Source organism: Phocoena phocoena, chromosome 14, assembly GCF_963924675.1.
Source record: "Phocoena phocoena chromosome 14, mPhoPho1.1, whole genome shotgun sequence".
In the NCBI taxonomy this organism is placed as follows: Eukaryota; Metazoa; Chordata; class Mammalia; order Artiodactyla; family Phocoenidae; genus Phocoena; species Phocoena phocoena.
The window spans coordinates 52,956,567-52,983,228 of record NC_089232.1 but is presented as its reverse complement, the minus strand read 5'-3'; the positions used below and the strand labels follow the sequence as shown (position 1 = coordinate 52,983,228).

The window sequence follows — 26,662 nt, the reverse complement described above, 5'->3', positions numbered from 1 at the left end:
AGAAAAGGACCTATGAAACCAAACCCAAAACAATTAAGAAAATGGCCATAGGAACATACATATCGATAATCATCTTAAACGTGAATGGATTAAATGCTCCAACCAAAAGACACAGGCTTGCTGAATGGATACAAAAACAAGACCCATCTATATGCTGTCTACAGGAGACCCACTTCAGATCTAGGGACACATACAGACTGAAAGTGAGGGGATGGAAAAAGATATTCTATGCAAATGGAAATCAAAAGAAAGCTGGAGTAGCAATACTCATACCAGATAAAATAGACTTTAAAATAAAGAATGTTACAAGAGACAGGGAAGGACACTACATAATGATCAAGGGATCAATCCAAGAAGAAGATATAACAATTGTAAATATTTTTGCACCCAACATAAGACAACTGCAACTGCTAACAGCTCTAAAAGAGGAAATCGACAGTAACACAATAATAGTGGGGGACTTTAACACCTCACTTACACAAATGGACAGATCATCCAAAATGAAAACAAATAAGGAAACAGAAGCTGTAAATGACACAAAAGACCAGATACATTTAATTGATATTTATAGGACATTCCATCCAAAAACAGCAGATTACACTTTCTTCTCAAGTGCGCATGGAACATTCTCCAGGATAGATCACATCTTGGGTCACAAATCAAGCCTCAGTAAATTTAAGAAAACTGAAATCATATCAAGCATCTTTTCTGACCACAACACTATGAGATTAGAAATCAATTAAAGGGAAAAAAACTAAAAAACACAAACACATGTAGGTTAAACAATACGTTACTAAATAACCAAGAAATCACTGAAAAAATCAAAGGGGAAATCAAAAAATATCTAGAGACAAATGACAATGAAAACATGATGATCCAAAACCTATGGGATGCAGCAAAAGCAGTTCTAAGAGGGAAGTTTATAGCTATACAAGCCTACCTCAAGAAACAAGAAAAACCTCAAATAAACAATCTAACCTTACACCTAAAGGAACTAGAGAAAGAAGAACAAACAAAACCCAAAGTTAGCAGAAGGAAAGAAATCATAAAGATCAGATCAGAAATAAATGAAATAGAAACAAAGAAAACAATAGCAAAGATCAATAAAACTAAAAGCTGTTTTTTTTAAGAAGATAAACAAAACTGATAAACCATTAGGCAAACTCATCAAGAAAAAGAGGGGGCTTCCCTGGTGGCGCAGTGGTTAAGAGTCCGCCTGCCGATGCAGGGGACACGGGTTCATGCCCCGGTCCGGGAAGATCCCACATGCCGCGGGGTGGCTGGGCCCGTGAGCCATGGCCGCTGAGCCTGCGCGTCCGGAGCCTGTGCTCCGCAACGGGAGAGGCCACAACAGTGAGAGGCCAGTGTACCGCAAAAAAAAAAAAAAAAAAAAAAAGAAAAAGAGGGAGAGGACTCAAATCAATAAAATTAGAAATGAAAAAGGAGAAGTTACAACAGACACCGCAGAAATACAAAGCATCCTAAGAGACTACTACAAGCAACTCTATGCCAATAAAATGGACAACCTGGAAGAAATGGACAAATTCTCAGAAAGGTATAAACTTCCAAGACTGAACCAGGAAGAAATAGAAAATATGAACAGACCAATCACAAGTAATGAAATTGAAACTGTGATTAAAAATCTTCCAACAAACAGAAGTCCAGGACCAGATGGCTTCACAGGTGAATTCTATCAAACATTGAGAGAAGAGTTAACACCGATCCTTCTCAAACTCTTCCAAAAAATTGTGGAGGAAGGAACACTCCCAAACTCATTCTATGAGGCCACCATCACCCTGATACCAAAACCAGACACAGATACTACAAAAAAAAAAATGACAGACCAATATGACTGATGAATATAGATGCAAAAATCCTCAACAAAATACTAGCAAACAGAATCCAACAACACAATGAAAGCATCATACACCATGATCAAGTGGGATTTATCCCAGGGATGCAGGGATTCTTCGATATACACAAATGAATCAATGTGATAAACCATATTAACAAATTGAAGAATAAAAACCATATGATCATCTCAATAGATGCAGAAAAAGCTTTTGACAAAATTCAACACCCATTTATGATAAAAATTCTCCAGAAACTGGGCATAGAGGGAACCTACCTCAACATAGTTAAGTCCATATACGACAAACCCACAGCAAACATCATCCTCAATGGTGAAAAACTGAAAGCATTTCCTCTAAGATCAGGAACAAGACAAGGATGTCCACCCTCACCAATATTATTCAACATAGTTTTGGAAGTCCTAGCCATGGCAATCAGAGAAGAAAAAGAAATAAAAGGAATACAAATTGGAAAAGAAGAAGTAAAACTGTCACTGTTTGCAGATGACATGATATACTATACATAGAGAATGCTAAAGATGCCACCAGAAAACTATTAGAGCTAATCAATGAATTTGGCAAAGTTGCAGGACACAAAATTAATGCACAGAAATCTCTTGCATTCCTATACACTAATGATGAAAAATCTGAAAGAGAAATTAAGGAAACACTCCCATTTACCACTGCTACAAAAAGAATAAAATACCTAGGAACAAACCTACCTAGGGAGACAAAAGACCTGTATGCAGAAAACTATAAGACACTGATGAAAGAAATTAAAGATGATACCAACAGATGGAGAGATATACCATGTTCTGGGATTGGAAGAATCAATATTGTGAAAATGACTATACTACCCAAAGCAATCTACAGATTCAATGTGATCCCTATCAAATTACCAGTGGCATCTTTTACGGAACTAGAACAAATAATCTTAAAATTTGTATGGAGACACGAAAGACCCCAAATAGCCAAAGTGGTCTTGAGGGAAAAAAACGGAGATGGAGGAATCAGACTCCCTGACTTCAGACTATACTACAAAGCTACAGTAATCAAGACAATATGGTACTGGCACAAAAATAGAAACACAGATCAATGGAACAAGATAGAAAGCCCAGAGATAAACCCACACACCTATGGTCAACTAATTTATGACAAAGGAGGCAAGGATATACAATGGAGAAAAGACAGTCTCTTCAATAAGTGGTGCTGGGAAAACTGGACAGCTACATGTAAAAGAATGGAATTACAACACTCCCTAACACTATACACAAAAATAAACTCCAAATGGATTCAAGACCTAAATGTAAGACTGGACACCATAAAACTCTTAGAGGAAAACATAGGAAGAACACTCTTTGACATAAATCACAGCAAGATCTTCTGTGATTCACCTCCTAAAGTAATGGAAATAAAAACAAAAATAAACAAATGGGACCTAATGAAACTTCAAAGCTTTTGCACAGCAAACGAAACCATAAACAAGACAAAAGGACAACCCTCAGAATGGGAGAAAATATTTGCAAACGAATCAATGGACAAAGGATTAATCTCCAAAATATATAAACAGCTCATGCAGCTAAATATTAAAGAAACCAACAACCCAATCCAAAAATGGGCAGAAGACCTAAATAGACATTTCTCCAAAGAAGACATACAGATGGCCAAGAAGCACATGAAAAGCTGCTCAACATCACTAATTATTAGAGAAATGCAAATCAAAACTACAATGAGGTATCACCTCACACCAGTCAGAATGGGCATCAACAGAAAATCTACAAACAACAAATGCTGGAAAGGGTGGAGAAAAGGGAACCCTCTTGCACTGTTGGTGGGAATGTAAATTGATACAGCCACTATGGAGAACAGTATGGAGGTTCCTTAAAAAACTAAAAATAGAATTACCATATGATCCAGCAATCCCACTACTGGGCATATACCCTGAGAAAACCATAATCCAAAAAGACACATGCACCCCTATGCTCACTGCAGCACTATTTACAATAGCCAGGACATGGAAGCAACCTAAATGCCCATCGACAGACGAATGGATAAAGAAGATGTGGTACATATATACAATGGAATATTACTCAGCCATAAAAAGGAACGAAAGTGGGTCATTTGTTGAGATGTGGATGGATCTAGAGACTGTCATACAGAGTGAAGTAAGTCAGAAAGAGAAAAACAAATATCCTATATTAACGCATATATGTGGAACCTAGAAAAATGGTACAGATGACCCGGTTTTGCAGGGCAGAAGTTGAGACACAGATGTAGAGAACAAATGTATGGACACCAAGGGGGGAAAGTGGTGGGGGGGGTGGGAGGGTGGTATGATGAATTGGGAGATCGGGATTGACATGTATACACTGATGTGTATAAAACTGATGACTAATAAGGACCTGCTGTATAAAAAAATAAATAAAATAAAATTCGAAAAAAAAAAACAAAACCAAAGTTATGTTACACTGCAAAAAAAAAAAAAAAGTAAAGAACATACAGTTCTTGGACTAGTCCCTTTGCGTATACTACTGGTAGCAGGCTGAGACACAGCAAAGTAAATTTCATTTCTTTTAGACACATTGTTAGCCAATGTAATTGAGCTGAACTTAAGGAATCTGTTCTTACTCTGTAAATTACTCATACACTTGACTCAAATATAACAGCACCAGTATTTTTCCCTTTTGTGGAATTCTGCCAGAGCAGGGGTTCTCAAACTTTAGCTTGCCATCAAAATCACCTGCAGGGTTTGTTAAAACACAGGTTGCTAGGCCCCACATCCAGAGTCTTTGATTCAGTAGGTCTGAGGTGGGGCCTGAGAATTTGCATTCTAAGAAGCTCCCCAGTAATGCTGTTGCTGTTGGTTCTGGGAGCACACTTTGAGCCATACTGGTCACCATCATTCATGCACTGCCTTGTAGTCTTATCTTCACTTGCATATGTATTCTGTCCCTTAGCTCTTCTTAACAGGAGAGAGTGAATTATAATAGGAAGCAGAACACGAACACTCAGTAAATTTGACAGTAAACCAAACTCTCATATTTCATGAAACTGAAGCACCATTATTTTATATACCACTAAGAAAGAAGATATAGCACCAATTAAACCATGACACAATGCCTTCTTGTTACTCAGAATTTTTGTTTTATAAAAATTAAAAGAACTCTTTTAGACTTGTTTAGAAAGTTTTAAAATCATATATCATGCATAGACAAAAAGGAAAATATAAGCAATTTAATCTGATTAAGGTCTTCCTGAAATTTCTTCACATTAAACATTCAACTTTTCTGTATCACTTTGTAAAGTCAGAGTCATAGATGTCCAAATCCTTCCACCCATTTTATCTTTTATGCTGCTGAGCACCTAGATAATGCAGCATTTCTTAAAAGAGTAATACTCTATACTTTCTGAGATTTTCTTTCAAGCTGTCAGACGCTCATTCTGTAGTTTTACCTTAATCTCAACACAAGAGATTTTAGACAGCAACAAAACTCCTACTTTTCCTTAAAGGTCCTTAAATGTTTCATTGTTCAATAGTTTATTGACTAGAACAGTGAAGAGCCTGCAGTTCAGCCATGTCTCCAGGATTCACAATCAAATTCACGAAGATGCTACACCATGATTTGCCGCAGGGCCAACAGCAACCAGAGGACATCATTAATTGGAAGATGCATCCTACTATCAGAGTGGTAAAATGTGAGAAAATATGCATCTTAGAATTGATGAAATGCAGTATCTGAATAACTATTTGTTCATTCATTGAAGCCAGATTACCACAGTGAATTGTTCAAAACACTTGATGTTATTCACAATTCTAAAATTAAAGATCCTCCGTTAATGTTCCCAGACATGAAACTGTAATTCAGCATTCTTCTCCTCTCCATATGTCTTAAGGAATCAAGGATAGGTTTGATAACCTTAAATTCTTAGGAAGACAATATAGTAAATAGACTCTCTAGGTATTGTGATTACACTATTATCATTTAATAACAGCTGAAGTTTTTGATCTGCCAGACTGTTTTTGTTTTTCAGAGATAAACTAGTTGGTAACTACTCAGACCACAGCTTAAAAATATAGACACAATTATAAAAATCTAATAAGCAAATATAATCATGAAAAATATTATAAAGTAAAACCGAAGACGTCACTAAGAACCTGATTATTTATGAGCCACAGCTTTTAAGAAGCTGGATAGTCTTTTCTGTGTCTAAGTAGATGAGAATCAGCAAAATGAAAAGGGGACTTTACAAAATGAGAGGGTAGAAGATGGGTGACAATATAGAGGCAAGTACAATGAAAGTAACAAGAAAAAATATTTGAGGGAAAGAGACATAACTTTAACCAAATAGGTAAAACTAAGAGTAATAGTTAGGGGTGGCTAGAATAAATGCAAACAACTCCACATACTTCCAAACACACCAGATGCTTAGGATATCTAAATGAGTAGCAGTCCCTATAGCAGACAATCTTGGTTGCTTATCCTACCTCTAGTCTCCAACCCCCTTTTCCTCCTTCCAAACAGAAGCCTGATTGTGTTTCATGCATCCACTCAACCTCTGTAAGGCCATATGCTTTAGGGAAGCTGGCGCTATTTCCAGCAGATGATAATGACTGGTTAAAACCAATGGTTTTCAAACTGAGGCTTGTGACCAATTAGTGGGTCATAAAGTTAATTTGGTTGCTTGCCACACAGCATTAAAAAAATCAATAAAGAAATAGAATAGACCACATCCAGCCTGTTGCACATATCCTTAACATGGAATGAACAGTGTAATAAAAATATGCAGCCAACTGAGACTATCATGTAAGAAGAATATATAAACTGGCCAGGAACATGTGTTTTGTTCAACTGATGTCTCATTTGATCTTTTGATAAATGATGGTCCCTTTGACCACGGATTGATAGAGAGGTTAAAGAGTAACTTTACAGAGTTATAAAGCAAAGTATTTTAAAAAGTAAGTCAGAAAGAGAAAAACAAATATCGTATGTATGAATTCATATATGTGGAATCTAGAAAAATGGTATAGATGATCTTATTTGCAAAGCAGAAAGAGAGAAACAGATGTAGAGAACAAATGTATGGATACCAATGGGGAAAGGGGGGTGGGTGGGAGGAATTGGGAGATTAGGATTGACACATACATACTATTGATACTATGTATAAAATAGTAACTAGGGAGGACCTTCAAGATGGGGGAGGAGTAAGACGTGGAGATCACCTTCCTCTCCACAGATACATCAAAAATACATCTACATGTGGAACAACTCCTACAGAACACCTACTGAATGCTGGCAGAAGACCTCAGAGTCCCAAAAGGCAAGAAACTCCCCATGTAGCTGGGTAGGGCAAAAGAAAAAAGAAAAAAGAAAAAACAGAGACAAAAGAACAGGGATGGGACCTGTACCTCTGGGAGGGAGCTATGAAGGAGGAAAAGTTTCCACACACCAGGAAGCCCCTTCACTGGCGGAGACAGGGAGTGGCGGGGAGGAAGCTTCGGAGCCATGGAGGAGAGCGCAGCAACAGGGGTGCAGAGGGCAAAGCGGAGAGATTCCCGCACAGAGGATTGGTGCCAACCAGCACTGACCAGCCTGAGACGCTTGTCTGCTCACCCGCTGGATTGGGTGGGGGCCGGGAGCTGAGGCTCTGGCTTCGGAGGTCAGACCCCAGGGAGAGGACTGGGGTTGGCCGCGTGAACACAGCCTGAAGGGGGGTGCTAGTGCACCACAGCTAGCTGGGAGGGAGTCCGAGAAAAACTCTTGAACTGCCTAAGTGGCAAGAGAATATTGTTTCAGGGTGTGTGAGGAGATGAGATTCAGAGCAACGCCTAAACAAGCTTCAGAGATGGGCACAAGCCACGGCTAGCAGTGCGGACACCAGAGAACGGCATGAAACTCTAATACTGCTGCTACAGCCACCAAGAATCCTGTGTACAAGCACAGGTCACTATCCACACCTCCCCTCGCGGAAGGCCATTCATCCCGCCACTGCCAGGGTCCTGTGATCGAGGGACAACTTCCCCAGGAGAACACATGGCACACCCCAGGCTGTTGCAATGTCACACTGGCCTCTGCCGCCGCAGGCTCACCCAGCATCCCGTACCCCTCCTTCCCCCGGGCCTGAGTGAGCCAGAGCCCCCTAATCAGCCGCTCCTTTAACCCCCTCCTGTCTGGGCAAAGAACAGACGCCAGAGAGCAACCTACATGCCGAGGCGGGGCCGAATCCAAAGCTGAACCCCAGAAGCTGTGCCAACAAAGAAGAGAAAGGGAAATCTCTCCCAGCAGCCTCAGAAGTAGCAGATTAAGTCTCCACCATCAACCTGATGTACCCTGCATCTGTGAAATACCTGAACAGAAAACGAATCATCCCAAAGTTGAGGCAGTGGACTTTGGGAGCAACTGTATACTTGGGGTTTGCTGTACGCGACTGACTAGTTTCTGATTTTTATGTTTACCCTAGTTTAGTTTTTGGCACTTGTTATCATTGGTGGATTTGTTTACTGGTTTGGTTGCTCTCTTCTCCTTTTTTCTTTTATTACTATTTTTATTTTAATAATATATTAAAAATTCTTTATTTTAATAACTTAATTTATTTATTTATTCTTTCTTTTTTCTCCCTTTTATTCTGAGCCGTGTGGCTGACAAGGTCTTGGTGCTCTGGCTGGGTGTCAGGCCTGAGCCTCTGAGGTGCGAGAGCCAAGTTCAGGACATTGGTCCACCAGAGACCTCCCGGCCCCACGTAATATCAATTGGCGAGAGGTCTCCTAGAGATCTCCATCTCAACACTAAGACTCAGGTGCAATCAATGACCAGAAAGCTCCACTGCTGGATGCCCCATGCCAAACAACTAGCAACACAGGAACATAACCCCATCCATTAGCAGAGAGGCTGCCTAAAATCATAATAAGTTCACAGACACCCCAAAACATACCACCAGACATGATCCTGCCCACCAGAAAGATCCAGTCTCGTCCACGAGAACACAGGCACCAGTCCTCTCCACCAGGAAGCCTACACAACCCACTGAACCAACCTTACCCACTGTGGGCAGACACCAAAAAAACCGGGAACTATGAACCTGCAGCCTGCAAAAAGGAGACCCTAAACACAGTAACTTAAGCAAAATGAGAAGACAGAGAAATGTGCAGCAGATGAAGGAGCAAGGTAAAAACCCACTAGACCAAAAAAATGAAGAAGAAATAGGCAGTCTACCTGAAAAAGAATTCAGAGTAGCTATAGTAAAGATGATCCAAAATCTTGTAAATGGAATGGAGAAAATACAAGAAATGTTTAACAAGGACCTAGAAGAGCTAAAGGGCAAACAAACAATCATGAATAACACAATAAATGAAATTAAAAATTTTCTAGAAGGAATCAAGAGCAGAATAACTGAGGCAGAAGAATGGATAAGTGACCTGGAAGATAAAATAGTGCAAAAAGCTACCACAGAGCGGAATAAAGAAAAAAGAATGAAAAGAATTGAGGACAGTATCAGAGACCTCTGCGACAACATTAAATGCACCAACATTCACATTATAGGAGTCCCAGAAGAAGACAAAAAAAAAAAGGGAGTGAGAAAATATTTGAAGAGATTATACTTGAAAACTTCCCTAACATGGGAAAGGAAATAGTAAATCAGGTCCAGGAAGCATAAAGAGTCCCAAACAGTGACATATATACACTAATAGGTATAAAATGAATAACTAATAAGAACTTGCCGTATAAAAAAATAAATAAAATTATAAAAAAAAAAAAAAAGCACCAAGGGAAAAGCAACAAATAACATACAAGGGAATCCTTATAAGGTTAACAGCTGATCTTTCAGCAGAAACTCTACAAGTCAGAGGGAGTGGCAGAACACATTTAAATTGATGAAAGGGAAAAACCTACAACCAAGATTACTCTACCCAGCAAGGATCTCATTCAGATTCAACGGAGAAATTAAAACCTTTACAGACAAGCAAAAGCTTAGAGAATTCAGCACCACCAAAGCAGCTTTAAAACAAATTATAAAGGAACTTCTCTAGGCCAGAAACACAAGAAAAGGAAAATACCTACAAAGACAAACCCAAAACAATTAAGAAAATGGTAATAGGAACATACATATCGCTAATTACCTTCAATGTAAATGGATTAACTGCTCCAACCAAAAGACACAGACTGGCTGAATGGATACAATAACAAGACCTGTATATATGCTGTCTACAAGAGACCCACTTCAGATCGAGGGATACATACAGACTGAAAGTGAGGGGATGGAAAAACTTTTTCCATGCAAATGGAAATGAAAAGAAAGCTGGAATAACAATTCTCGTATCAGACAAAATTGACCTTAAAATAAAGACTATTATAAGAGACAAAGAAGCACACTACATAATGATCAAGGGATCAATCCAAGAAGATATAACAATTGTAAATATTTATGCACCCAACATAGGAGCACCTCAATACATAAGACAAATGCTAACAGCCATAAAAGGGGAAATTGACAGTAACACAATCATAGTAGGGGACATCAACATCCCACTTTCACCAATGGACAGATCATCCAAAATGAAAATAAATAAGGAAACACAAGCTTTAAATGATACATTAAACAAGATGGACTTAATTGTTATTTATAGGACGTTCCATCCAAAAACAGAATACACTTTCTTCTCAAGTGCTCATGGAACATTCCCCAGGAGAGATCACATCTTGGGTCACAAATCAGGCCTTGGTAAATTTAAGAAAGTTGAAATCATATCAAGTATCTTTTCCAACCACTACGCTATGAGACTACATATCAATTACAGGAAAAAAAACTGTAAAAAATACAAACATATGGAGGCTAAACCATATGTTACTAAATAACCAAGAAATCACTGAAGAAATCAAAGAGGAAATCAAAAATACCTAGAAACAAATGACAATGAAAACACGATGACCCAACCTATGGGATGCAGCAAAAGCAGTTCTAAGAGGGAACTTTATAGCAATACAATCCTACCTCAAGAAAAACCTCAAATAAACAACCTATCCATACACCTAAAGCAATTAGAGAAAAAAGAACACAAAAATCCCGAAGTTAGCAGAAGGAAAGAAATCATAAAGCTCAGATCAGAAATAAATGAAAAAGAAATGAAGGAAACAATAGCAAAGATCAATAAAACTAAAAGCTGGTTCTTTGAGAAGATAAACAAAATTGATCAGCCATTAGCCAGACTTATCAAGAAAAAATAGGGAGAAGACTCAAAACAACAGAATTAGAAATGAAAAAGAAGTTACAACTGACACTGCAGAAATACAAAGGATCATGAGAGATTACTACAAGCAACTATATGCCAATAAAATGGACAACCTGGAAGAAATGGACACATACTTAGAAAAGCACAACTTTCCAAGACTGAACCCGGAAGAAATAGAAAATATAAACAGACCAATCACAAGCACTGATATTGAAACTGTGATTAAAATTCTTCCAACAAACAAAAGCCCAGGACCAGAAGGTTTCACAGGCGAATTCTATCAAACATTTAGAGAAGAGCTAATACCTATCTTTCTCAAACTGTTCCACAATATGGAAGAGGGAGGAACACTCTCAAACTCATTCTGTGAGGCCACCATCACCCTGATAACAAGACAAATATGTCACAAAATAAGAAAACCATAGGCCTTAGAGGAAAACATAGGCAAAATACTCTATGACATAAATCACAGCAAGATCCTTTTTGATCCACCTTGTAGAGATATAGAAATAAAAACAACAATAAACAAATGGGGCCTAATGAAACTTGAAAGTTTTTTCACAGCAAAGAAAACCATAAACAAGATGAAAAGACAACCCTCAGAATGGGAGAAAGCATTTGCAAACGAAGCAACTGACAAAGGATTAATCTCTAAAATATACAAACAGCTCATTCATCTCACTCAAAAAAACAAACAACCCAATTCAAAAATGGGCAGAAGACCTAAATAAACATTTCTCCAGAGAAGATATATAGATTGCCACAAAACACATGAAAGGATGCTCAACATCACTAATCTAATTTAGAGAAATGCAAATCAAAACTACAATGAGTTATCACCTCACACTGGTCAGAATGGCCGTCACCAAAAAAATCTACAAAAAATAAATGCTGGAAAGGGTGTGGAGAAAAGGGTACCCTCCTACACTGCTGGTGGGAATGTAAATTGATACAGCCACTATGGAGAACAGTATGGAGGTTCCTTGAAAAACTACAAATAGAGCTACCATATGACCCAGCAATCCCACTACTGGGCATATACTCTGAGAAAACCATAATTCAAAAAGAGACATGTACCACAATGTTCACTGCAGCACTATTTACAATAGCCAGGACATGGAAGCAACCTAAGTGTCCATCGACAGATGAATGGATAAGGAAGATGTGGCACATACATACAATGGAATATTACTCAGCCATAAAAAGAAACGAAATTGGGTCATTTGTAGTAAGGTGGATAGACCTAGAGTCTGTCATACAGAGTGAAGTAAGTCAGAAAGAGAAAAACAAGTACTGCATACTAACACATATATATGGAATATCAAAAAGAAAAAAGATTCTGAAGAACCTAGGGGCAGGACAGGAATAAAGATGCAGAAGTAGAGAATGGACTTGAGGACACAGGGAGCAGGAAGGGTAAGTTGGGACGAAGTGTGAGAGTAGCATTGACATATATACACTACCAAATGTAAAATATATAGCTAGTGGGAAGCAGCCACACAGCATAGGGAGACCAGCTCAGTGCTTTGTGACCACCTAGAGGGGTGGTATAGGGAGGGTGGGATGGAGACACAAGAGGGAGGGGATATGGGGATAAATGTATAGGTATAGCTGATTCACTTTGTTATACAGTAGAAACTAACACACCATTGTAAAGCATTATACTTCAATAAAAATTAATTTAAAAAAAAGTTTGAGAAGTTTATAATCTATTGGCAAAATGCTTTCTTTAAACCAGTTTTAGTTAAAAACTTTCAGTGTATTTTTCAGAAAGGGAAGTTATTGAGTATAACTTCTTTCAAATTATCAGCAATTGTAATATTTAATCTGAGTTAGTACAAGTTGTCTTTAAAGTGAATCTTTTAAACTTTGAAGAAAAAAAAAAATAATAAAGCTCAACCACTAGATTTAGAAGTATTAATAGCAACAAAATTGAGAGGAAATGTTGACTCCATCAGCAATCTTTGATTTGATTTGAACCACATTTTAAATAGGAAAAAACAAACAAGCAAACTTGATTATTTTTTCTATGTTTATTGGAGTATAATTGCTTTACAATGTTGTGTTAGTTTCTGCTGTACAACAAAATGAATCAGCTATATTTATACATACATCCCCACAACCCCTCCCCCTTGAACCTCCCTCCTACCCTCCCTGTCCCATCCCTCTAGGTCGTCACAAAGCACCGAGCTGATCTCCCTGTGCTATGCAGCAGCTTCCCACTAGCCATCCATTTCACATTTGGTAGTGTATATTTGTCGATGCTACTCTCGCACTTCATCCCAGCTTCCCCTTTCCCCCCGTGCCCTCAAGTCTCTTCTCTACGTCAGTGTCTTTATTCCTGCCCTGCCACTAGGTTCATCAGTACCGTTTTTTTATATTCCATACATATGCGTTAGCATACGGTATTTGTTTTTCTCTTCCTGACTTACTTCACTCTGTATGACAGATTCTAGGCCCATCCACCTCTCTACAAATAACTCAATTTCGTTCCTTTTTATGGCTGAGTAATATTCCATTGTATATATGTGCCACATCTTCTTTATCCATTCATCTGTCGATGGACACTTAGGTTGCTTCCATGTCCTGGCTATTGTAAATAGTGCTGCAGTGAACATTGTGGTACATGTCTCTTTTTGATTTATGATTTTCTCAGAGTATATGCCCAGTAGTGGGATTGCTGGGTCATATGGTAATTCTATTTTTAGTTTTTTAAGGAACTCCATACTGTTCTCCATAGTGGCTGTATCAATTTATTTTCCCACCAGCAGTGTAGGAGGGTTCCCTTTTCTCTATACCCTTTCCAGAATTTATTGTTTCTGGATTTTTTGATGATGGCCATTCTGAGTGGTAGGAGGTGATACCTCTTTGTAGTTTTGATATGCATTTCTCTAATGATTAGTTATGTTGAGCATCTTTTCATGTGTTTGTTGGCAATCTGTATGTCTTCTTTGGAGAAATGTCTGTTTAGGTCTTCTGCCCATTTTTGGATTGGGTTGTTTGTTTTTTTGAGTGAGCTGCATGAGCTGTTTGTATATTTTAGAGATTAATCCTTTGTCAGCTGCTTCGTTTGCAAATATTTCCTCCTATTCTGAGGGTTGTCTTTTCGTCTTTTTTATGGTTTCCTTTGCTGTGCAAAAGCTTTTAAGTTTCATTAGGTCCCATTTGTTTATTTTTGTTTTTATTTCCATTTCTCTAGGAGGTGGGTCAAAAAGGATCTTGCTGTGATTTATGGCATAGTGTTCTGCCTATGAACAAAGTTGATTGTAAAAATAATTTTACGAACACAGAAAACAATAAAAATGACAGACCCCAGATGTATTGTCAGTAATGATGTTCTTAGAGATGACAGTTTAAAACCTTCAAAATTAAAAACCAAAGAAAAACATCCCCACCAGAATAGCTAAAATGAAAAATATGAAAAATACCAAGTATTGATAAGGATGTGAAGCAGCTGGAATGCTTAAAATATCATCATGATAAATGCATGTTAGGTCAGACATGCAAGGCAAGGCAGTTGCATGGGGGATTTATTTTGTATGGTTTAAATATAACTTCACATAAAACTGAATCAAATATATGTACACAATGTAAAAATGCATTATTGTTCAATATAAATTAAACTAGGTAACTGCAAAGGAATAAAAAATGAAAATTCCTAGAAACAAAGAAATTGCCAAAACGGACTCAAGAAGAAATAAGAAAATCTTAACAGACCTATCAAAAATCTCCCAGAAAAGAGAAGTCTAGGACTGGATAGCTTCATTAATGAATTCTACCATATATTTAAAGAAGAATTAACACTAATCCTTCTCAAGCTCTTCCAGAAAAATAAATGGGGAGAGAACATCTCTTAACTCATTCTGTGAGGTCAGCATTACTCTGATATCAAAGCCAAACAAAGATACCACCAGAAAAGAAAGCTATAGATCACTATTCCTTATGAATATAGGTGCAAAAATCATCAACAAAATACTAGCAAACCAAATCCAACAATGTATTGAAAGAATTAAATACCATGACATAGAATATATATCATGCATTCAGTGGATGTAAACTCAAGAACTAGATACATATTTTTTTCAGTTGAAAAACAATTTCTGTTGGCATTTTATAACTTTATTTTGAAATAACTTCAAATTTAGAAAAAACCTGCAATAGTAGTATAAAGCATTTCCTTATAGCCTTCCTTCAAATAAATACGTCAGTGTGCATTTCCCAATAACAAGGACATTGTATTACATACCATTGTATGATAAATAAAATAAGGTAAGTCATCAAGAATGTAACATTATCTAATGCATAGGCCATACTCGAATTTCATCAATTGTCTCAATTCTACTTAACATCATTTTCTTCCCAGTCCAGAATTCAATCCAGGGTCACACATTGCATTTAGTTGTATCTTTTTATACTCTGTGCTAGGCAGCTTCCAAGATGCTTCCCAATGATCCCCAACTCCTGGTTTTCATGCATTTGTGTATCCTGTCTCCTTGAGTGTAGAATTCACTGATGATTCTTGCATGTATCAATTATTATTAAGATTATTTTACTACTCACAATTACCTATTTGTGTGAAGAAGTATTTATCTTGACTCAGTCAAAATTTAGAATAGGCTCAGTAGTGTACCATACAGTCTTCCTGTCCTCATGTGTTCTGGACTGGAACAAATTCATGAATAGCTTATACTATATATTAAGTCTTTCCAAATTTTTGCATTTGAGGGTTTAAAAACCTTATATTTAAATATAAATAAAATAGTGTTTAAGTTTATGATAGGTAGTAAGGATAAGTATTATATTGAGAAGCTTTTATTGTGAATTATGTTTGTATAGAGAGACATGTACATATACCCAAATATATGTGTGATGAGTATCTTGATCATGGTATAAAATGTATTTCCTACTGTGTGTCATGATCAAAAGGTATGAAAAATAATGGTATAAGCCAATCATAGTGGTCCCATTCCATTTACTCAATTAGGGCAAATGAAATGTGAGGGTAAATCTGATGGGGCCTTCAGAAAGAGACTTCACTCTCGTAAATATATACCCTTATGAAGAGCTGGTCTTTTCTTCTTTCCATTCAAGTACGACTCCTGCAGCCAAAGTAAGCATTATATTATGTGACTGGGACCAGCTTCAGGACAAAGCTGACTCAATGAGTATGGCAGGTGGCACACATGGAAAGACTTTGGTTCTCTTTTCTGAAATCCTGTATTGACAAGTTCTGGACTCACCCCTCCTCTGACCTTCTAGTAATGAAACTTCCTTATTGTTTAATAAAGAATAATACATTTCCTTATCATTCAAGCCACTCCCAGCTGGGATCTCCGATGTTTTTCTAACTGAAGCAGTCATTTTATTTAGAGGATTGAAGTCCAGTGGGAAGACTAAAGCAATGAAAACAACTAACAATAACCATACTACCAAAGCCCTTGAGATTTTACTGTCAGGCACTGTTATCAGTCTTCTATAATATTACCTAATTTAATCCTCAAAAGAATTATAAGACATATGTGTATGATTCCATGCATCTTCATATATAAAAATTTATTCTAAGGAAACAGCAAGACAAATGTGCAAAGGTGTGTGTATGTGTGTGTGTGTGTGTGTGTGTGTGTGTGTATGATATAAAAATTCACCCAGAAGGTACCGATACAAATAAATTATGGAACAACCACAACATGAACTATTATGAAGTCATTAAAAAACATAAGGCAGAACAGCTATTTTACCAAAATGCCCTGTAAGAAAAAAGATCCAAGATAACAACATACTGAGTTGAAATACTTTTTAAGTCCTCTAGCATCTAGACTCATGTAAGAAAAATTTCTGCTGTCATCTATAATCCTGGATTTTGCCTACATTCTTCTCCAACTTTTTGCTTAGAAAAGCACTAAAGAGTTAATAGTATTTTCTAAAAGTACAAATCATATATGCTTAGGGGAGGGAATACTGAACAAAGTTCCATATTGTCCTCATAATAATGTTTCTGACATTAAAGTAGTGGCATTGATTCTGTCATTCTAAAAACATTTTCTAAGCAACTATTATGTACCAGACACTGTGCTAGTTGTGCTCGGTGTTGAAAGTACAGGAAAAAGCATATGAATTTCATGTCTTCAAGAAGCTCAGTTTACATTTGCTGAAAGTTGGGCTGTGACACATCATTCTACTGGCAGTCATGAGTATAAGAGGCAAGAGGACCCCAGGACTGATTGTGCTAACTGTCAAAGACTTGATGCCAGGAAAGATGAATTGTTCCATTTTTAAAAAGTAACCTAACTCTGAATTTCGGGGCAAATTATTTGAATTTTATAAACAGACTGTTCGAATTCAAGGAAACATTATTTGGGCAATTAGATTTTTACCTAAAATTTATGAGATTTTTAAAAAGGAATATAAGCAGTCATTTATGCTAGTCAGCTTTTTTGAGGTCAGAATCCACATTGTTATTATTGTTCTACCACAAACTTCTAAAGAACTGCTGATCCAAACTGCTCTTTTTTTTTGGTCCTAAGCACTAAAATTATCTCACAATTAGTTTTAAAAATCCTTCCAGATGAAACATTGTCTATGGATTATAGCAACAAAATTTCACTTTGCATATTCCATATAAATTTTAGGTTTATTCCCAAGTGGTTTTCTGATGCAATATTCTTGAGTATTTTCTTTAGCAATTATCACTCACTCATGTCCCTTCCTATCCCTTACTATTGCCAAAATATAAAATGCAGTTGGAAACTGAAGATGCAAAAAAGCTTTACAGGAAAAGTCTAGCCAATTTCAAATAAGACAAGTTTATTTCCTCATCTTATATCTACTTTTCTTTGATTGACATGTGACAGTTTAAAAGAGTCACCCAGAGGTGTGTGGGTTGAATGACCCATGAAAAACAGGACTGACAGAAGAATGGAAAACATTTGAGAAAACAGAATATGTATTCTTAAGAGTAGCTCCTCCTCCAAATCTTCAAATCCAGCATACGAGGTCATTATATAGTCCCTTTAAAGATTAAGACAACATTCAGTACCATAGAAATACTGTATTTAACACTATTTTCTAAAAGTAAAAATCGCATATGTTTAGGGGAGGCAATATTAAACAAAGTTCCATATTTTCCTCATAATAATATCTTTCTAAAAACATATGTGTCCTAACTCTACTGGATCATACATATTTACATGTAACAGACATTCTTGAAAAAAGTCTGGAAAAAGACTTTAAAAATATTTCTTCATAAGCACAGTGTTTTAAAAAATTCTTTTAACACTAGGAGAACATTTTTGTTTTTTAAATGAATAAACTATAGCTACAATGAACAGTTCATTGTGCCTATGGGGCTCTGGGATTAAGATGGCAAAGGGCATTTCAGCACTGGAGGTACTTTTCTGAAAGATCTGGAAACATAGATTAAAGTACGGCCAGTGGTCATAACAGGTAAAAACAACATAGGAAGAGGTTCTCCTTGTAAATCCTCCTCCTCTGATAAAGCAGATGAAGGGTATGCTGAAGAATCCTTTATTGCTAACTCAGTATTTAGGCACCCAGTTGGCATTAACTTATACCATTTAATGTAAATCAATTTATTTGGGCTAACTTGACAGAAAGATCCCTAGGACAATGATTGCCTTCTCTGTTCTGCAGAAGAAAAATGGAAGCTATTTTTAAAAAAATGAACCTTCCACCCTGACTCTGGGGCTAGAGTAGCTCCACTCCTAAGGCGTAGATCTTCTGGGTCTCAAAGGAGCCCCCACAGCTGTTCAGTGAGGTCTCCCCACTCTGGATGACCAGATTTTCTGTTTCCAGGACACTGTATAACCTCTGGAATCTCCATTCAGCACAAAACTTCAGCAGTTTTTATGCGCTGGCATTATGGAGTCTTGGCCTACAAATGTGCACCTTAATATTTGGTCAAAGACCTATTTGAAAAAAACAAACAAGACTTCTACTTTTAGCTATGATGGAGTAATTGGTACCAGAGTACTTTTCTCACCATGAACAACTAGAAAACTGGGTGAAATATATTTGGTGACTAATTTTAGATGTTAGACAACTGGCAGTGCAGGACTATGATTCTAGAGAGAGGGGAACTACATAAGTTGAGCCTCCACAATTGCCCACAATCTCCTTCTGAAGAGACTTTATAGACTGTGGCACAGGGAGGTGGCAGAAGCAGATCACAGCAGTTTTACTGAGCTGGGGAAGCAGAGACTAGAGTTCAAGATTGCTGAAGTGACTGGAATTTTAAGAGTAGTATACCAGAGGGAATGGAGCTTTGGAGAGCAGAACTCCAGAAATCTGTATGAGGCCCCTAATGTATTCAGCTAAATACTAAGCTATATATACCCAGGGCACCAGGACAAGACTCTACAAACCAGGCAAAAAACAGCTGTCTGGAAGTTTGAGGCTATACAGAGATTCCTGTGATTGCAGAGCTGGAAGACATAGGATGTTCTACCAGTCACAGTGGGGAGACCTCACTGATCACTCAGATACTCTGTTGATACCTCAGAAAGGCCAGGGCTTAGAAGTAGGGCTACTCTAGTCCTAGAGTAAGGGCTACTCTACACCCATCCTAACAAACTCTATAAAACAATCCTTTCCAGACTGGTTCACTGGTATACTTTACCAAACATTTAAGGGAAAAAATCATACCAATTCTCTACAATCTTTTCCAGAAGATAAAAGCAGCTTTATTCAAAATTGCCAAAACTTAGAAGCAACCAAGATGTTCTTCAGCAGGTGAATGAATAAATAACTGTGGTACAACCAGACAATGGAATATTATTCAATACCAAAAAGAAATGTGCTTTCAAGCCATGGAAAGACATAGAGGAACCTTAAATAATATTATTACTATATGAAAAGAAGCCAATCTAAAAAGGCTATATACCGTATGATTCCAACTCTGTCACATTCTGGAAAAGGCAAAACTATGCAGACAATAAAAAGATCAGTGGTTGCCTGCGGTCAGAGAGGAGGGAGGAAGGGATTAGCATAGTTCAGAGTATCTTTAGGGTAGTAAAACTGTTCTGTATGATACTATAATGGTGGATCCATATCATTATACATTTGTCAAAATCCATAGACTGTACAACACCAAGAATAAACCTTAATATAACTATGAACTTTGGGTGATAATGATGTGTCAATATAGGTTCACCGAATGTAACAAATGTATCATTCCAGCGTGGGATGCTGATAGTGGGGGAGACTGTGCATATGTGGGGACGAGGGGTAATGGAAACTCTGTTTTTCCACTCAATTTTGTTGTAAACCTAAAAACTGTTCTTAAAAAAAGTCTAAAGTTTATTTAAAATGACATAATAATCCTTGCAAGATTCAATCTGATCTGATAATAAATTAACTGATTGCCAGAACAAAATTCAACACTCTAAAAGAAGACAAAACTTGCACTCCCAAGAACATAACATCCACAATGTCCACCATATAATAAAAAATAACTAGGCACAGAAAGAAGCAGACAAATATGATCCATAACAGAGTGAAAGTGAAGAACAGTCAGTGAATAGGAACCAATGTAGGATAACCCAGATGTTGAAAATAGCAGACAAGAACTTTAAAGCACTTAAAGGAAAACAAGGTCATAAATGAACAGATGGGAAAAAAAATAGCAGCAGAGAAACGGAAGCTATAATAAATAAACAAATGGAAATTCCAGATCCGACAATATAGTATCTGAAATGAAAAATTTACTGGAAGGGTTTAACAGCGGCTTAGAGATGAGTAGAAGAAAGGGTCAGTGAACATGAAGAGAGAGCCAACAGAAATTATCCTTTCTAAAGAACAGCAATAAAACAGAGAGGGGGGAAAAAAGCAGAGCCATAGTGACCTGTGAGACAACATCAAAATATCTAAATATGTGTAATCAGAGAAGAGAGAATAGGGTAGAAAAATATTTGAAGAAGTAGTGACTAAAATTTCCCCAATATTTTGAAAAACATAATGTATAGATCCAAGAAGCTCAGTGAATTCCAAAAAGGATAAATACAAAGAAAACCACTTAGGTTTATTAGGAATATTAGAGTCAAACTGCTGGAAAACAAATATAAGGAGAAAATCATGAAAGCAGGCAGAGAGAAAGAACACACTGCATATGGAGGAACAACAATATGAGAAATGGCTAACTTCTTATCTGAAACAGCGGTCAAGAGACAATGAAATGACATCTTTAAATGTTACATTAAAAAACAAAAATAAAACAAACAACCTGTCAACCCCAAATCCTGCATCTTTCAAAGATAAAGGAAAAATAAAGGCATTTTCAGGTAAATGAGAACTCCCAGCTAACACTACAAAAAATGTTAGAGTTCTTCACGCTAAAGAAAATTGATACCAGGTGGTAAATGGTAAGTATGTGGATAAATATTTGACTATGCACATGTGTATGTGTGTGCATATGGATCCTAATTTTACTTAAAAGGCATATGACCATTTAAAGCAAAAATTATAGCACTATACTTTGGGATTTATATATATGAAAACAATCACACAAAGAATGGAGGGTAGTGAGGTGGTATAATATTAACTCAGACTATGAAAAGGTAAGAATATAAATTGTAATCCCTAGAGTAACCACTAAAAAAAAAAAAGCAAAAAAAAAGCATGAAAGTCTAGGTGAAAAGTCCATAGAAGAATTAAAATGGAAAGCTAAAAATTATTTAATTTTTTTTTTGGCCAAAATAAGGCAGAAAAGGAAAAACACAGGATAGAAAAACAGATGGGGCAAATAAGAAAAGAAACAACAAAACTGTAGACCTTAATTCAACTATGTTAATACTTATATTAAATGTTAATGACGTAAATGCTTCAATTAAAAGGCAAACATTGTCAATCAAGATATAACTATATACTGTCCCAAAGAGACACAATAAATACAAACGAATGGGTTACAATTAAAAGAATGGAAAAAAATGTATCACACAAACATTAAGACTACAAGGACTAAAGCAGCTATATTAATATCAAACAAAACAGAGAAAATGTGTATTACCTAATCACTTCAAGTGCTTCAAAACACTTGCAGCAATTCAACTGCTAAATGTTTACCTAAGGGAAAATTTTATACTATGGCCCCCCCCAAATCTTATACAAGGATGTCTATAACATTTTTATTCATTAATAGTCAAAAACTAGAAACAGCCTAGGTGGCCATCAATAGGAGAAAGGATTTTAAAATGTGTATTTTCATATAATGGAATAGTATTCTGCAACAAAAAAGAACAAATTGCTGATACATACAAAAACATGGATGAATTGAAAGAACTTGGGTCCAATGGGATACAAACTGTATACTGTCATTTATGCAAAATTCTAGAACAGACAAAACTAATGTGTGCTGCAAAAAATCAAAACAGTGCTCTGTGTGTGGGAAGGGGCAGGAATGAACTTTCTGGGATGATAGAAATGCTCTACATTTTCACAGATGTGGGTTATGCATTTGTCAAAATTCATTGCAGTGTATCATTTTGCTCTTTTCTGTATGTAAATGATAACTTAAAAAAACTATAAATAAACAAAAATCCAACCTAAGTTTCTGAACTAGAAACTAATTAGACCAGATAATCATTTTAGGAGGGACTGGTGATACCTTAACTACAGATCTCTCTCAGGATTCATAACTCTAGAGCAGGTGTCTGGGGTTTTTGTTCTTTGGAATCTGATAGAAGAGGTCCTCCCAAGGTGGCTCACCTCCTGAACCCAAAAGGTAATTCTTTTCTATATTCTCAGCATAGTTTTAGTAGACCACATGGGAACTTAGTTAATGAAAAAAAGCATGCAGTTAAATGGCTCAAGCATGCTAGTTAGCTGCTTGTGTGGCTATCATTCCATAATTATTAACATAAGATACTGATCCTGCCTTAAGAAGTTTCCCATGATGACTAAAATTTAAACAAAATGTATAATTCTTCATGAATCACGAAGCTAAAAAATGAGTCTTTTCATATGCTATCATAACAGCCCAGTGCTTAAATTTTAATCTAGTCAGGCTTTCATTCCATCTTCTAGTAGGTGCTCCTATGTCCCCTAGTGGATACAGGTCGACATGGTGGAAGAAAGATAGGGGCAGTACTGGCTAAGTAAAGGTCCATAAATCCTAAATGTCTGCCTTGCCCACAGACTTTTCCAAACCAGTGCCTCACACCATCTAATTTACTGTAAACAAAGAAAAACATTAACACATCTAACTTAAACCACACTTATCTGTCCCATGTGTGGCCATGTACAGGGCCTGGGCTAAAACATAATTCTGGCTTAGGACATATGCACGAACAAATGCATACCAATTAGTTAGACATTTTGACCTAACATAATACAAAGGAGTCAACATTTCCACTGTAAATCTCCATTTTTATAGATTTATAGCTTAGTCATAAACATGGACTTCAGAAAAATTTAGGGTGCAAAGATTAGTCACAAGAGGGAAATTTCCCTTCTAATAAGTTAAAACATGGTGTGTAGGAAGTCTGACCTGCAACTATTGTTCGTATGGTACATATATGAGAGAGGGAGAGAAATCCTTCTGCACAGAAATTCTGACAGCCTGGTGTTTAAACTGTTTGCGGGTGAGGGACAGGGGTTAGCGTTAAAAGGAGGTACTAATGCAAAGTAATAAAAAAGGTTTTTTTCCTGCCCAAATGGTAGAAACTAGGTTCCTTGTTAATATTTAATTAATAAGTTCTAAAGATACATTTTCTCTCCCCAAATACACATACATTTACTCATTCGTGGCCACACATGCCGCCAGATATGAATTGGCTTCCAGTCCATTAATATTACACAGTAAATTTTCCCCAATCACACCTGAGGCTGACACCACCAGCACAGGATCCACATCAATGTGTTTCCATGGGGGTAGAAGGTTAATACGGTAAAGTAAGGTTCCCTTTTGTTTGCAAGTCCCTTGCCTCTACACGACTATGACAACAGAGAGCCCAGGGCTCCACGGAATGTGAAATGATTACTCTACACCTAGCCTCTTGCGCTGGTGGGAGTGAAGACAGGGATCCAAAACTCTGCCCCCCACACCACTCTTAACCCCACTGCCTATTTTATTTTTTTATCCATAGTACTTATCATCTCCTTCACACAGATTTGTTGTGTGTATAAGTTAATAAATATTTATGTGTTGTTCATTGCTGTATCTTAAAACATAGTAGGCACTCACTACTGTTTTAATGTGTATTTCCTTGAAAACTGGTTTAATTGAGGATCTCTGTGAGTTTTCTGGCCATTTAGACTTTTCTCTGCATTCCCACTTCTTAACACCATGCTTCTTAACACATGGTAGGTACTCAATAAATTACAACTTAATTGGATAAAGGGAGGAACACCAGGGGCAAATTTCTAGCAGTTTTGCTTTTGGATTCTTCTTGCTTAAGTTGGGAATTTGGTTTAAGAAAAAAGAGTTACCTTAAAATAAAAAGAGACAGTAGTGACATGGAATTGCTTGAGGGCATTACAGCAGTACAATTTAAATTCATATTATAGAAAAACGTTTTTAGCAGGAGTCAATCAACAGCAAGCTCAGAAGGTGATATTTTAAAACGAAAATCTAAGATGCCCTAACATAACATGTTAAGACTGACCATGGCCACAGGCTCTCTCACTCCAAGCCACCAAATCCTCTGGCAAATAGTTTCTGGTAGGTTTCTAGGTCAATAAAGAGTCCTGTTAACTCAGACCTTACTCACAGACTAATCGCTGATGCTTCTAATTAGAAAAGCTTAAGTATTTATTTTCCTGGGAATTGAGTTAAACTTAAGCTTCTGTCATTTTGAACATGAGCTAAAGTACAAGCATCCTGTCATATAATAAAAGAAGACCAAAGAAGCTGGAAGATTTGGACCCAGAATGCAAAGAAACCCTTAGGAAGAAAGTCCTGACTCACCAGCTCCCAGGTCAAGACTTGTAAGACTCATTTATGGGAATCCATTTATTTACCATAGACAATCTCATAGTCAACATGATTAGAAACTGACTAGGCACCTCTAGCAGAAAGGTCAAAAAGCATACCTCGATACATACCTTGATACAACTAATGGGTTTGGGGAAGAAAATACTTTTTGATATGAAAATGTTGCATTTAGACATAATCTTTTCTTTAAAGCTCAGTGTAGTATAATGACTCATTTTCCCAAAGTATCTGTATGAGTCATGGCACAATTGGGCAAAATCAAACCCATTTGACCCCCAGAGTAACTAGGCCATGGACAAGGGTTAGGCCATAAAGTTAAAGAAAATACAAATTAGAGAATTCTATAATTTAGAAGTGGGAGACAGATGTTCCTAACTCCTCTTTACCAAGGAAAGAATTCTAGGGCATAAGAACTAAACACTGGTCCTTATAGGATCAGCTATGCAAGCAAGACCAGAGTGCAAATAATTCATCTTATTCATTCCTCAAACCACCAAGGGGAATATTCTGTTGGAGTAAATCTCAGTTCAGAACTGACAGTTTATTTTAAATAAATTGGGTTTTAAAGTGAATTAGCAACTTATTTCCATTTTATTATGGAAGTTTTTTTTTTTTTCTGATATTGAGAAGAAATGGGAGGGAAAGGTGGTCTAGCTGTCTTCTTTTACGTGCCTCCCTTTCATAATATTCTAACAAAACTTCTTTCCTTCTCTTTGAGGCAGGAGTGTCTTTTGTCCATAAGAGTAGGTTTGTAATAAATATCTGCTGTTTTGAATGGAAAACTTCAGAATCAACCAAAGTCCCCCATTCCAATGGGAAGAAGTAGTAAGCTTCACTCTCTTCAAAAGTCACTTTGACCCAGGTATCACTTAAGAAAACCAACACTTTATCATTAATTACTGTAGCAGACAGACCCTGAGGTGACCTCCGTGATATTCACCTCCTCTTGTTCACTCATTGTGTGATCCCCTCACCTTGAGTGCGAGCAAGACCTGCAACATGCTTCTAAGCTGTGGAATATGGCAGCGGTGACAGGCTGTCACTCCAGTGATTAGGTTACATTATAGAGGAAAGGTGATTCTCCTAATGCCTTGATGAAATAAGCAGTCATGCTGAAGAAGGCCATGTGGAAAGGAACTGTGAGTGACCTCTAGAACCTGACAGCGGGCTACAGTCAGCAGCTAGTAAAAAGCTGGAGATCTCAGTCACTCAGCCAGGCAATGAATTCTGCCAACACCGCGAATGAGCTTAGAAGTGCCCTGAATAGACTCAAAGCAAGCAAATAAAAAATAAACTTTCTATAAGAATTCATTCATTCAGTCAGTCAATAAACATTACAAATGTTTACTGAGTGTCTACTTTGTACCTGGCCTTGTTCTAATTAATTCTGAGAGTACAGCAGCAAACACATAGATAGCATATATCATTAAATAAACAAATTAAAATTATAACTTGTGATAAATGCTATACGGGAAATAAACAGAGTAACAGGATAGTCCAAGGAGTTAAAGGTGGCTACCTGGATGACTGGAAATTTACTCTTTAAAGAAATATATTAAAACTGACACGAGGAATGAGAAGGAGTCAGTCATGGAAAGAGCCAGAGAGATTATTCTAGGATGAAGAAAAACAAGTGCAAAG

At 37.0% G+C, this 26,662-nt stretch overlaps 1 protein-coding gene across 1 annotated transcript in view; it reads right to left on the bottom strand.

Annotated features, from left to right (window-relative positions):
* The window catches only part of SRBD1 (S1 RNA binding domain 1), a 222,481-nt gene that overhangs the window by 35,531 nt on the left and 160,288 nt on the right, over positions 1-26,662 (bottom strand). The window lies entirely within an intron of this gene.